Source organism: Nerophis ophidion, linkage group LG25 (genome assembly GCF_033978795.1).
Source record: "Nerophis ophidion isolate RoL-2023_Sa linkage group LG25, RoL_Noph_v1.0, whole genome shotgun sequence".
Classification (NCBI taxonomy): Eukaryota; Metazoa; Chordata; class Actinopteri; order Syngnathiformes; family Syngnathidae; genus Nerophis; species Nerophis ophidion.
The window spans coordinates 1649267-1661835 of NC_084635.1; the positions used below are offsets into that span (position 1 = coordinate 1649267).

The 12569-nt window shown below is 40.4% G+C and overlaps 1 protein-coding gene across 4 annotated transcripts in view; it reads left to right on the forward strand.

Moving 5' to 3' along the window:
• Positions 1–6059: 6059 nt before the first annotated feature.
• ankrd11 (ankyrin repeat domain 11) overlaps positions 6060–12569 on the forward strand; it is a 288681-nt gene continuing 282171 nt past the window's right edge. For all 4 annotated transcript variants that reach the window (XM_061887685.1, XM_061887689.1, XM_061887687.1 and 1 more), the window contains exon 1: positions 6060–6470. The gene's annotated coding sequence lies outside the window, so the exon portion shown is untranslated. The remainder of the gene's footprint in view (positions 6471–12569) is intronic.

Sequence of the window (12569 nt, forward strand, 5' to 3'; positions counted from 1 at the left end):
GAGTGAACAAACTATCGCGCATTTTAAGTTGCAATGACAATCCACAGGTGGTTTTTAAAACCCAATACAGTAATACGTAATGAGGACGTTGCTATCTATTTGATTGACATATAAACGGCCCAATGACAGCACAGTACTTTTTTTCCAGCCAATTGGAAACCTTGTCGTAATTTGTCTCATTGTGCGATTACTTCGAGGGCGTTAGGTTTGTGCACCAGCACTGCCCGGTGCCACAATTTATTCATACAGATAGAAATTACACAAAACAACTAGGAATATATATATATATATATATATATATATATATATATATATATATATATATATATATATATATATATATATATATATATATATATATATATATATATATATATACATATATAAAATATATGTATATACATATCCATCCATCCATTTACTACCGCTTGTCGCGGCTGCATTCGGGCGCCAACTCATTGTGTGTGTGTGTGTGTGTGTGTGTGTGTGTGTGTGTGTGTGTGTGTCTATATATATATGTATATATATATATATATATATATATATATATATATATATATAATTTTTCGCCACCTCATTGTGTGTATAGTGTGAATGTTGTCTGTCTATCTGTGTTGGCCCTGCGACGAGGTGGCGACTTGTCCAAGGTGTACTCCGCCTTCCGCCCGATTGTAGCTGAGATAGGCGCCAGCGCTGCCCGCAACCCCAAAAAAAGGGAATAAGTGGTAGGAAATGGATGGATGGATATACATATATATATATATATACACACACACACATATATATATATAAATAGTATATATATAGTATGTTGTTGTCTTGTTCCCCTCATTTCCCTTCAAGTTCCTCAATATTCAAACATTTAATAAACTCCAATAGAAATAAGGCAACAACAGAAGTTTGCCACAGTCTTTTGTAAAGTGATTTAAAACTTAACATATGCCAACGTACATAATTAACCCAATCTTCAAACAGTAAAACTTATTAAAAGTTCATGAACAGGCAAAATATAAAATCCTTTGTAAATAAAAACATGTACAAAGCACATGCAACAATTCTACCAAACAACACCCAAAACAGATTTGTTAAAAAAAGAGGAAACAATTATAATCTGAAAGGAACTGAGATCTTTAGTAGATCTAGATTTACAACAGTGATAATGGAAATAAGTATTTCAATCAGAGGTGTTAGTTAATGGAACAAACTTCACAGTGGAATAAAACAATGTAAATCTCCTTCTGTGTAAAAAATAAAAAAAATAAAAAAATCATAATTATGAAAAGTTACAACTAAGTATATATTTTTTTCTTCATTATTGGTTTTACTGATGTAAAATGAAAACATGGCTTCAATTGTTGTATTGGTGGAAATAGGGGACAGATATTTAACATTTGTAACTTCTTTATGCTCCTTTTCATTTATATTTTGCTTTACTGAAATAAACTGCAACAAAAAATCAGTGCAATTAACAGCAATAATAGTGCAATACTTTTTAAAGGTGCAATATACACATAACATATTTCATATTATCCACAGTATTACCGTTCTTCTACATTTCTTACATTTATTTGCACAACTTGGTCACAACTGCAGCAGCACGGTGGACCAGGGGTTAGTGAATGTGCCTCACAATACAAAGGTCCTGAGTAGTCCTGAGTTCAATCCGGGGTCAGGATCTTTGTATGTGGAGTTTGCATGTTCTCCCCGTGACTGCGTGGGTTCCCTTTGGGTACTCCGGCTTCCTCTCACATGCACCTGGGGATAGGTTGATTGGCAACACTAAATGCTCCCTAGTGTGTGAATGTTGTCTGTCTGTGTTGGTCCTGTGATGAGGTGGTGACTTGTCCAGGGTGTAACCCGCCTTCCGCCCAAATGCATCTGAGATAGGCTCCAGCACTCCCCCGCGACCCTAAAACTTTGTCTTGTTATATTCTTATTTTACTGTTATATTTTTATTCCCATTGTTGCTTTTTAGTTTTTATTCTTATTGTAATATTTCTCTATTTTGTTTCCATTTAAACCCCCATTATTTACTTTTATTTTTATTTAAATTGATCTCAACTCTGTACACTGCTGCTGGAATTTTAATTTTCCTGAAGGAATCAATAAAGTACTATCTATCTATCTATCTATCTATCTATCTATCTATCTATCTATCTATCTATCTATCTATCTATCTATCTATCTATCTATCTATCTAAAAGGGACAAGCGGTAGAAAACGGATGGATGGATGGGTCACTACTGTACGGTTTATCTTGGTAAATTTGTATTCTTCTTGTTATTTTTAATTTTCATTCTTGTTGTTATATCCATCCATCCATTTCCTACCACTTATTCCCTTTGGGGTGGCGGGGGGCGCTGGTGCCTATCTCAGCTACAATCGGGCGGAAGGCGGAGCACACCATGGACAAGTCGCCACCTCATCGCAGTCTTGTTATTATATTTTCTATTTTATTTCCATTTATACCTCCATTATTTACTTTTTTTTAAATTTTAACTCAATTCTGTGCACTGCTGCTGGAATTGTAATTTTCCTGAGGTAACTGTCCAGAACATGGGTGTCAAACTCTGGCCCCGTGTAATTTAATTTGGCCCTTGAGGCAATATGAAATTAACATTAGAGCTGGCCCGCCGGTATTATACAGCGGCGGTGCGGCTGTAACACCACATTCACCGCTAATACTCATACTTGCCAACCCTCCCGATTTTCTGGGACTCCCAAATTTCAGTGCCCCTCCCGAAAATCTCCCAGGGCAACCATTCTTCCGAATGGGGGCGTGCCTTAACGGCACTGCCTTTAGCGTCCTCTACAACCTGTCGTCACGTCCGCTTTTCCTACATAGAAATAGCGTGCCAACCCAGTCACATAATATATGTGGCTTTTACACACACACGCACACAAGTGAATGCAATGCATACTTGTTCAACAGCCATACAGGTCACACTGAGGGTGGTCATATAAACAACTTTAACACTGTTACAAATATGCACCACACTTTGAACCCACACCAAACAAAAATAACAAACACATTTCGGGAAAACATCCAGACCGTAACACAACAGAACCCCTTGCAGCACTAGCTCTTACGGGACACTACAATATAACCCCCCCGCCCTCCCCAAGCAATAATTAACATTTTACTCATGCACTTTTTCTTGCTACTTCAAGGCTTGAATGTTTGATCCATTCATTATTGTTATTTTATCTGCAAATGTATTATTAGCCTGTGAAAAAAGTTTATTTTGATATTTGCCTCAGAGGGCTGCAAATAGAAAAGAGGCATTCAAATTTTATTAAAATTTTATTTGATAAGATTGTCAGAGACATTTCAAGTGTCGAATAAAAATGAGCTGCATTATAGGACATCAAATAGTGTTCGTCCTTCGCTTCGTGGTAGGTCACTGCGGACATTATCTCCTTTCGTAGAAGCATTTAAGTCTCACCTTAAAACTCATTTGTATACTCTAGCCTTTAAATAGACTCCCTTTTTAGACCAGTTGATCTGCCGTTTCTTTTCTTTTTCTCCTATGTCCCACTCTCCCTTGTGGAGAGGGTCCGGTGGCATGTACTGCTTGCCTGTGTATCAGCTGGGGACATCTCTGCGCTGCTAATCCGCCTCCGCTTGGGATGGTTTCCTGCTGGCTCCGCTGTGAACGGGACTCTCGCGACTGTGTTGGATCCATTATGGATTGAACTTTCACAGTATCATGTTAGACCCGCTCGACATCCATTGCTTTCCTCCTCTCCAAGGTTCTCATAGTCATCATTGTCACCGACGTCCCACTGGGTGTGAGTAGTGGTTTGTGTTGTGGTTTGTGCAGCCCTTTGAGACACTAGTGATTTAGGGCTATACAAGTAAACATTGATTGATTGATTGATATGCCATTGATATTTTTATATTATTATTATTATTTAAAACGCGATTTTACATGTCACTATAAAGTTATATAAGCCTTGCTTGTTCAAGATTTAATGAAAAACTTGTTTCTCTCCCTATTAAAAGGTTCATTTGTTCAACCTTGGCCCGTTGATTTGTTCAGTTTTAAATTTTGGCCCAATCTGTATTTGAGTTTGACACCCCTGTTCCAGAAGGAATCAATAAAGTACTATCTATCTATCTATCTATCTATCTATCTATCTATCTATCTATCTATCTATCTATCTATCTATCTATCTATCTATCTATCTATCTATCTATCTATCTATCTATCTATCTATCTATCTATCTATCCATCCTAATGTTATGTTAAATTATTTATTTTCATTGTATTAATTTGTTAGATTTTTTTTAATGAATGAAATAAATAAATTAACTTAAGTGAACGATGCACTTATATTGTCCATATTTATGAATATAGGTGTTCATATTTCCTGTGACAATGTACCATTGCTTGGTGGGGCAGTGGGCTGAGAGTGAGGGACACAAACAGACTGGACAAGTTGGTAGAGAAGGCCAGTTATGTGGTGGGAGTGGAGCTGGACTCTCTGGCGGTGGTGTCAGAGAGGAGAAGTCTAGCAAAACTCCTAGCCATTGTGGACATCACCTCCCACCCACTACACTCGGACCTTGTGAAGAGAATGAGCATGTTCAGTGGAAGGCTCAGACTTCCTAAATATAACACGGAACCACACAGGAGGTCCTTCATACCGACAGCCATCAGACTGTTTAATACATATGTTCCTTGACTGCACTTAAATGTAGAATATACCGTATTTCCTTGAATTGCCGACGGGCATATAGTATGCGCCTGCCTTAAATTAGCGCCTGGTCAACCTTGTCACGTCACGAGAGACACTTCCCCTGTCATAATTTTTAAAATGGAGGAGGCTGATTTCAATACCGGTAATTTAAAATCGCATAAAGGGAAGAAGATTAAAAGCTATTCAGTAGGAATTAAGCTCCAAGCTTACATCACACTCAAATTTTTTACTGCATACCTTTGGTAAGTGCCGGCGTGAGAAGAGGTTTTAAAATAATTAGCGCATGCTTACTTTTACCGCATGCCTTTGGTAAGCGCAGGAGTGAGAAGAGGTGTTAAATGACTTAGCGCCCCGGCGGCAATTAATGGAAATACGGTATGTAGAATATATTAATACTATTCATAAATCATATATGGCTTCACGGTGGAAGAGGGGTTAGTGTGTCTGCCTCACAATACGAAGGTCCTGCAATCCTGGGTTCAATTCCAGGCTCGGGATCTTTCTGTGTGGAGTTTGCATGTTCTCCCCGTGACTGCGTGGGTTCCTTCCGGGTACTCCGGCTTCCTCCCACCTTCAAAGACATGCACCTGGGGATAGGCCCCTCCCACCTCCAAAGACATGCACCTGGGGATAGGCCCCTCCCACCTCCAGGGACATGCACCTGGGGATAGGCCCCTCCCACCTCCAAAGACATGCACCTGGGGATAGGCCCCTCCCACCTCCAAAGACATGCACCTGGGGATAGGCCCCTCCCACCTCCAAAGACATGCACCTGGGGATAGGTTCATTGGCAACACAAAATGGTCCCTAGTGCGTGAATGTTGTCTGTCTGTCTGTGTTGGCCCTGCGATGAGGTGGTGACTTGTCCAGGGTGTACCCGCCTTCTGCCCGTTTGTAGCTGAGATAGGTGCCAGCGCCCCCCGCGACCCCAAAAGGGAATACGTGGTATAAAATGGATGGATATATTATATATTCTAGTATTTATCATTATTATTGTTTATTGTGAGTGAACTGTGGTGCTGAATTTCCCCCAGGGATCAATAAAGTACTTTCTATTCTCTATTCTAATGTCAACAAAAAGTAAAGACGATTTGAAGGCTGTGTTAAAAAACAAGCGCACTCCGTGCCTGTGCTCCATTATCTTTGATTGGTCCTTCTTTCGTAACGCTTCTATGTGTGCGCTGGTGCTGCAACCCCGCACTGGGACGGCCATGTTGGCTCTAACCATTGCATCACCAGAATCGGACCCGGATTATGTCTCAGATCCAAAATGGAGACAGTTTCCTAATGCGCGGGTGTCGTCCTCGACCAATCACAACGCGACTTCCACCCCCCCCCCCCTCCCCTCCCGGAGCGTTTCCGTCTTGCGCCTCGTCGTCACACCGAAGAAGTCGAAGGCCACTCGGGGGGAAAAAAAACAACACATTCGTACCGTTCAGCGGAGGACTCTTAAACCAAACATTCTGCGAGATTTCCACGGCTTTTCCCGCGCCAACGGACGTTTGAAAGGTGTCGCTCCGAGGTGAAGAATGAAGTAGCCGCGTTGCAACCGATAAAAGGTGTTTTTTTTCCCTTTCTTAACCAAGCTAGCGTTAGCCGCGGTTGTTAGTGGGGGAAGCTGCTATGGTCCTGGCCGGGCTAGGCGGATGTTTCCGGGACAACTTGAGCTAAAACCAACGCCACAAATGGGAACATCCAGCATCGGCTGAAAACACCGTGGCGTTGAATAAAGCCTCCGTTCAGACTTTAAGGACATTTCGACGCGGGTAAGTACACCCCCCCCCCTCCTCACCATAACAAACATGCAATTGCTGCCCCATGAATGTGCTCCTTTCTACAAACTTCTCATGTTTTGCATTGAAATGTGCTTAAATTCATGTACTTGTAACCTCTTTCATAAACGAGGCTATCATGTGTGCATGCTTGCTTTGTGCTTACGTGTTTGTGTTGCATTCTTACGAGATAAGCCCTAATGGAGACTGACGTTATTACCACATGCACCCGTCAATATTCTTTTATGGTAACATGCATGACATACAAATGGAGCATGATGTGTACTTTTTGTCCCAATGATGTGTGCTTGATGTTTTAACGTGACTTTATGGACACATTTTCGATGGGAACCTCGTATCTAAACTTACATTTGTATTTGTTAGTGGTGTGGGAAAAAAATTGATTCGAATACGAATCGCAATTCTCACGTTGTGCGATTCAGAATTGATTCTCATTTAAAAAAAACACTTTTTTTGTAATTTTTTTTTTTAATCACTCCAACAAACCAATACACAGCAATATAACAATGCAATCCAATTCCAAAACCAAACCTGACCCAGCAACAGTCAGAACGGCAATAAACAGAGCGATTGAGAGGAAACACCAACACGACACAGACCAAACCAAAAGTAGTGAAACAAAAATGAATACCGTATTTCCTTGAATTGCCACCGAGGCGCTAATTAATTTAAAACCTCTTCTCACTCCTGCGCTTACCAAAGGCAAGCAGTAAAAGTAAGCATGCGCTAATTATTTTAAAACCTCTTCTCACTCCGGCACTTACCAAAGGCATGCAGTAAAAAATTGAGTGTGATATAACGTTACCATCATGAAACGCACATTTAATAAAAAACATTATGATCTTACCTTTACTTGTAAATTAAATCCATGCCAGCTCCTTCTGATCAAAAGCATCGATAACTTGTTTATAGAAGTCTTCCTTATCTTTCTTCAGTTTTAAAAGTCTCTCTGTCTCGATGGAGATCTTCCTTTATTACCTCCTGCTTCGATTGAAAGTCCAGTTTAGAAAACTGCTATCAGACCGCTGCTATCAGTTAGCTCGGCTCCTCAAGTGCAGGCGGCGACAGAATTATCCTCGGACAACCCCCCTCCCGTTCTGCTCTCCATGGGTGATCTCTTTATCCCACCGCTGCCAACATGAAGTGTTATTGTATAAATAACACACTGGGTATTTAGGACTGAAACATGCTTTATTTCAGCCCGGATGTTTACGTAGCCAGCATAGGTGTTACATCCTAAAAGGTCCGCCGCGTCATACCGTCCCAGCACAATTCACGTCACTCATTTCACTTCTTCTGCATCCGAGTAGTCGTAAGAAGGATCACTATCGCCCTCTACCACCAGGAGACAGGAGTCATTTAGGGACTCCTATTTGACACACACTGCTACTATGGTATTGTGACGGTCTCAAGCCGTCATCTTGGGGGTTCCCAGGACTGCCAAGGAAGGACATGGCTTGAGCAGTTTGACTTTGTTTATTTTTCAACAAAACCTCAGTCCAGGTCGCTTCTCCGCTCGCTCGCCGCCATCTTGGGCCGGGCTCCAGTGTGCCCTGCCTATCTGTCGTACCGTCGGCTCCACAGGTATATTAATAAAACATAGCTGCTTACTGTTCTTTTTAGCCAGATTTAAAGTCCAATACCTTGGACCTTAAATCCTACTGAATAGCTCTTAATCTTCTTCCCTTGATGCGATTTCAAATGACCGGTATTGAAATCAGCCTCCTCCATTTTGAAAATGATGACAGGGGAAGTGTCACGAGTTTGACCAGGCGGTAATACCAAGCATGCGCTAATCATTTTGGGAAGTGAGTTTGACCCGGCAGTGATTCAAGGCAGGCACATACTATATGTCCGGCGGCAATTCAAGGAAATATGGTACTCAAAAAATATAAAGTAATTAAAATCATTGCTGTCCTGCTTTATTGATCTTTTAGGGCTTTAATTACTAAGTACTGCATATTTCAGATCTCCTATAAAAAAAAGTAGTTTTTGACAGAAAAGCCATAAAACCTTTGTATTACTTTTCATCAACTTAAAGTTGATATAGAGATTTATTATAAGCGTTAAATAAAAAAAATTAATAATTTGACTTATTTTTAACATTTTAATGACTGAGACCCTTTATGGTCCCCGGGACCCTTAAAGGTAAAATAAGAAGAATAAAAAATCCATACATTTTGTTCTGGTCTGTAAATGACAAAATATCAAAATGACCCCCGCACTCTTTCATTTTTCCATGTGCGGCCCTCAGTGGAAAAAGTTTGGACACCCCTGAGCTAAGGCTAGTATTTGAATCTTGTTTTTAATATTTTTGTGCAGCACTTTTGAATTAATTTTGTTGTTTATATGTGCTATATAAATAAAGTGGATTGGATTGGAATTACCCACCCACGGTATGTGTCAGTTCTCCTAGTATAGGCACAGATTGGTGTGAATTGGTGTTGTTTTTGTATGTTAAAGAGAAGCATAACATGGAGGGATGATGGCCGAGCAGCATTTGGTGCAGTAGCAATGGCGAGGAAAAAGCACCGCAGTGCTGCTGGTGGTGTTTTCCACCAAGATGGCCTTGTTGAGGTTTAATGTTGATAACACTGCAGATATAGAGCTTGGGTCCCCCAGTTTTCTTCTGCCGGTTTCATCAGCTTCTGCAAAATCTGACAGTTTTTGGGTGGGTTCTTGAATACCTTCGTGGTCAAAAGTTTACATGCACTTGTAAAGAACATAATGTCTTAAGTTTCCAATAATTACATTTTTGTGATAGAGTGATAGACGCACATACTTGTTGGTCACAAAAAAACATTCATGAAGTTTGGTTCTTTTATGAATTTATTATGGGTCTACTGAAAATGTGAGCAAATCTACTGGGTCAAAAGTATACATGCAGCAATGTTGATATTTGCTTACATGTCCCTTGGCAAGTTTCTCTGCATTAAAGGGGAACATTATCACAAATTCTGAAGGGTTAAAACCAATAAAAATCAGTTCCCAGTGGCTTATTTTATTTTTCGAAGTTTATCTCAAAATTTTGCCCATCACGCAATATCCCGAAAAACGGCTTTAAAGTGCCTGATTTTAACCATCTATATATCCACCTGTCTATTGTCTTGTGACAACACTGCGTGAAGCCACCAGAAGCAAACATGGCGAATAGCACAGAAAGGTATAGCACAGTAGCTCGGACTCAGACTTGGATTTCATCGGCGGAAGCGATTCAACAGATTACACATGTATTGAAACGGATGGTTGGAGTGTGGAGGCAGATAGCGAAAACAAAATTGAAGAAGAAACTGAAGCTAGTGAGCCATATCACGACTGACAGCGGCACGGGAGGAAGCGAGGACGAACCAACAATTGGTATGTGTTTGTTTGGCATTAAATGTGGGTGGAGGGAAAGGCTGGATGCAAATATAGCTACAAATGAGGCATAATGATGCAATATGTACATACAGCTAGCCTAAATAGCATATTAGCATCGATTAGCTTGCAGTCATGCCGTGACCAAATATGTCTGATTAGCACACTCCACTTAAGTCAATAACATCAACAAAACTCACCTTTGTGATTTCGTTGACTTTATCGTTGGAAATGCATCTTCTTTGAGTGTCGCAGGATATCCACACATTATTGCCATCTCTGTCGTAGCATAGCTGTCGTCGGTAAAGTGTGCGGAACAAACGAGGGACTTTCGTATCTTTTGACCACTGGTGCAACTTGAATCCGTCTCTGTTAGTGTTGTTACACCCTCCGACAACACACCGACGAGGCATGATGTCTCCAAGGTACGGGAAAACAGTCGAAAAAACGGAAAATAACAGAGCGATTTGACTTAGTGCGTGTAAAGATTGAGAAAATGGCGGGTTGCTTCATGTTGTGACGTCACGGGTGAAAGGTCATCGCTCGACAGGCTGTCAATTAAAAGGCTTTTAAATCACCAAAATTACCCTTTTAGAGATCCGAAATCGGTTAAAAAAACATAGTCTTTTTTCTGCAACATTAAGGTATATATTGACGCTTACCTAGGTCTGGTGATAATGTTCCCCTTTAAGGCGTTTTTGGTAGCCTTCTAGAAGCTTCTGGCTGAATTTTTGACCACTCTTCTTGACAAATTGTTTCAGTTCAGCTAAATGTGTTGGTTTTCTGACATGCACTTGTTTCTTCAGCATTGCCCACACGTTTAAGTCAGGACTTTAAGAAGGCCATTCTAAAACCTTAATTCTAGCCTGATTTAGACATCCCTTTACCACTTTTGACGTGTGTTTGGGGTCATTGTCCTGTTGGAACACCCAACTGCGCCCAAAACCCAACCTCCGGGCTGATGATTTTAGGTTGTCCTGAAGAATTAGGAGATAATCCTCCTTTTTCATTGTCCCATTTACTCTATGTAAGGCACCAGTTCCATTGGCAGCAAAACAGGGCCAGACTATAATACTACCACCACCACGCTTGACGGTTGACATGGTGTCCCTGGGATTAAAGGCCTCACCTTTTCTCCTCCAAACATTGCTGGGTATTGTGGCCAAACAGCTCAATTTTTGTTTCGTCTGACATCACATGGACAGAAATAAGACCTTCTGGAGGAAAGTTCTGTGGTCAGATTCTAGCATGTTTGTCTGCTTTCTTTGTGCTTACGTGTTTATGTTGCATTCTTTCGAGATAAGCCCTAATGGGGACTTGCGTTATTACCACATGCATTAAACCCTCGTCAATATTCTTTTATGGTAACATGCATGACATTCAAATGGAGCAAACTGTGTACATTTTGTCCCATTGATGTGTGCTTGATGATTTAACGTGACTTTATAGTCACATTTTTGATGGCAACCTCGTATCTACCCGCCCACGGTATGTGTCAGTTCTCCTAGTATGATTTTGTGCAGGCACAGATTGGTGTGAATTGGTGTTTTTTTTGTACGTTAAAGAGAAGCATAACATGGAGGGATAATGGCTGAGCAGCATTTGGTGCAGTAGCAATGGCGAGGAAAAAGCACCGCAGTGCTGCTGGTGGTGTTTTCCACCAAGATGGCCTTGTTGAGGTTTAATGTTGATAACACTGCAGATATAGAGCTTGGGTCCCCCAGCTTTTCAGTTTCATCAGCTTCTGCAATATTTGACAGTTTTTAGGTATGTTCTTCAGTAGCCTTAGCATATATTTACACACCTGTTCTATTTGGGATTCAAGCTTATTTCTAAATGGCGTTTTAATGGTAGTTTCAGAAATTATATTATTTCCAGTAGGTGTGTAATTATTAATCGATATATCAATATTTGTATATTTTCTCTAGGGATTTAACGTTATTGGGCTAGGACAGACCTGGGCATATTAAGGCCCGTTAAACTTCTTAATCTGGCCCGCCGGGCATTCCCAAATAATTATTTTAGATCTTTAAGATGGAAACCGTAGCTGCCATTATTATGATGTGCAGTGATGTTTTCAGATTACCATAAGTCTTGAACTATACTAAGTATTTCAATGGTTGGAATCTGCACTTTTACATGAAATACTAGTTGGTGTGGTAATCTAAGTAAGTCACAGCCGCTCAGAAGAGGCACCAAAGAGTGTGGGTGGGGAGCGTTTCCACAGAATGTTTCCAGAGCGGCCAGCCTGAATTGCAGGGGTCGGGGACAGACGCGGAAGGACATTTTTACAACAAAGTTTTAAAGCTTAGTGTTATATCAGATATATCAGATTGTAGGTGGGTTTATCTTTTACAGTTTGTGTCCATTTTTCGCTGTGTTTCTTGCATTTTTCTTGCGTTTCGCTTGATTATAAAATATGGAGAGGGGGTGTGACGTTCATATGTTGTCAATATTCAGTGTTTTATCTTTGATAGTTAATATTGTAAATCAATCAATCAGTCAATCAATGTTTATTTATATAGCCCCAAATCACAAATGTCTCAAAGTACTGCACAAATCATTACGACTACAACATCCTCGGAAGAACCCACAATTCCCACATTCTTTATTTTCATGTACATCCTGGCTGTCTCATTTAGTACAAAATTTAAAATTCCATTGGTCTTTTTAAGGCGGTCTGTCATAACGTTTTTAGCATTCAATCAGACATTA